Below are 2,814 nucleotides of genomic sequence, written 5' to 3' on the forward strand. Positions count from 1 at the left end.
TGAGTTGGAACCCACTTGATAGCAGTGAGGGGGGAAGGGAGGTTTCTTCAACCACCTTCTTTCTCATAAAAGAATATTATGGTGAAAAAGTTGGCTAAAATGAAGGAGCCTAGAAATTCTGAAAGCCTGTACCACCTTGATTGTCTGGCTTACCCAAAGCTGTGTTTTCCTCCATGTCAGGAAAACATAAAAATGGAAGGGGAAGGAGAAGAGTCTCCAGCTAATAAAGTAATCAATTTAGAAAATGTCATTAGGTAAATGATACTTGTAACTGCTAGACCACTTGCTGCTTGACTACTTCCTATTGGCCCTTCCTTCCTCCCTAGTGAAGGAGGTAAAAAGACCAGTGTATTGGCAGTAAAATCGTTATGGCCGCACCGCACCTGGGATTGCTATTCTAATAATGGGTCTGTGAGCACTTCCTTGCAATTCCAGTTCTCATATGTTTAAAACTATGCTGTAAACTCTTCATCCACACTGAAACTTAGCACCTTTGACTGCAGCCCAGAGATTTAATTGTTAAAAACAATATCACCTTTTGATTGAGGAGAAAAGAAAAATAAAGTTAAACATTTCTGGGATTCCGAATGTATTCTCTCACATCATGTTGCCTTTTAAAATGAAAACTTTTACATGATAGTCTTTTTGTATAATTAGCAGATTTAAAAACAATATAAAAAGGCATTTTAAAATGACATTGATGAAAGTTGTGTGTTTTAAATTTTAAAATTCAAGTTGAACAATAAATTATAAAACTATTTTTACTATCTGTCACAAGGAAAATAAAAACAAAACAAACCCAAACCCACTGCCTTTGACCCTACAGAACAGAGCAGAATTGTCACATAGGGGTTCCAGGGCTGTAAATCTTTAGGGAAGCAGACTGCCTCATCTTTCTCCTGTGGAGCGACTGCTGACTTTGAACCACTGACCTTTGGGTTAGCAGCCCGATGCTTGTCACCAGGGTTCTTTTTCCATTATCCAAAACAAGTCAAAAGGCCAGTCCAGATTCAAGGGTAGGGGAAATAGGCTCCATGTGTTGATGGAAGTTGCTCCAAAGAATTTGTAGCCATTTAATTTTTGCCATCTGTGGTTAAATTATTCAGCTGCTAACCAAAAGGTCAGTGGTTCAAAGCTACCAGCTGCTCCATGGGAGAAAGAAGCAGCAGTCTGCTTCCCTAAAGATTTACAGCCTTGGAAACCCTATGCAACAGTTCTGCTCTGTCCTATTGGGTTGCTGCTATAAGTTGGAATGCACTCAATGGCAGTGGGGTTTGGGTTTTATTACAAAGGTTTAAAAGTAATTTGAAGCATATGGCAAATTGTTTGAACTAGTCAGAGGATCAGACCAGTGGAGCCTAACTGGACATATTCAGGGGTAAACAGAGTTTTCAGGACATATCTGGTCATTTTTAACCTAAAGGGGAAAGCTAGTGATTATATAGTTAAATCAAACAGGATAATACAAGCATTAAACAAAAACAAAAAAATCTCCTTTGAAACCTGAAATAATTGGTTTTCCCATTACATCAACCAGACACCTTGTCAACTATGCCCTTTGTTTTGCAGGCGTTAGACCTACTTAAAATACTACTTCTTTCCTTTATCCTTATGCTCATAACCATTCCCTCAATGCTTGGAAAAATAAGCAAAATCCTTCTTTTTCTTGATAATTACATATTTTTAAAAGATTGCTTTGTTATTTAGATTGTGTACAGAATTTGACATTCTATTCACCTAGGTATGCCTTTTCATGTTTTCTTAAGTAAGTGGAAGATATACTATAGTAGCTGTTTTCCTTGCATGAGAGAATTACCTCCTTTTAGTGATGCAACATGCCATGCTTTTAAAATCTGGCAAGAAATAATGAAAATATACCCTTAAACAAAGTTCTGCCAAGTACAGCTGAGTGGCTAAAATACTTAGCTATCAAATTCTATTATAAATGTTCTAATTCAATTGTGTACTAGCTTTCAGAATCTTGCTACGTGACGCTATTGACCTGAAAGAATGAATGCACCTTCAAAGAATGAGCAGATTACTTGCTTCTCATCAACCAATTCAAATTTAATATTACAGTGGTTTGTGCAATAAAGCTTTGAAAAGAATACAGTTAAAATTATAACTACTAGCCAAAGAGGGAAAAAATTTAACTTAAATATATTTCAATTCTCTTAAATTCTGCTCTGGGCTGTACATGCATACAATTGTTTGTTTTCCTCAGTGAAAGTTGTAGCCACATGCCCTAGAAGAATTTGACTCTGTTTCGTTTTCTTCTATTAGAGAGGTGTTCCAATTAACAAGGGGTATTTTTCAAAGAGTGATATCAATAACTAGGAATGGTATTAATAGCAGAAGTATGCTAATTTATCAAGTGAGTAACTATGGGAATGTGCTTTGTAAACTCTACAAAACACTCTAAAATATGTGTTGTCATTCTTTTTATACTTGTGTACATAATATACAAGGAGCTCTGGTGCCATAGTACCTAAGGCATTTGACTGCTAACCAGAAGATTGGTGGTTCAAACCCACCAGCCACTCTACAGAAAGAAGACTGGGTAATCTACTTCCATAAAGATTTACCACCTCAGAAATCCAAACGGGGTCACGATGTGTTGGAATTGAGTGGATGGCAGTGAGTGTGGTTTTTTGGTTTGCATAATATATGCACACACACTAATACATTTCACCTTCCACTAAATGATTTTGCAGTGTGTTAGACTGAAAATAAAATAATTCTGGTAATGCTCTTTCAAGATCAGTGAGGTGTTTTTTTTTTTTTCCCCTCATGTTTTCATGTTAGAATCTAGGT

This window comes from Orycteropus afer, unplaced genomic scaffold (genome assembly GCF_000298275.1).
Source record: "Orycteropus afer afer isolate SDZICR_OR568_19922 unplaced genomic scaffold, OryAfe1.0 scaffold00100, whole genome shotgun sequence".
NCBI classification, from domain to species: Eukaryota; Metazoa; Chordata; class Mammalia; order Tubulidentata; family Orycteropodidae; genus Orycteropus; species Orycteropus afer.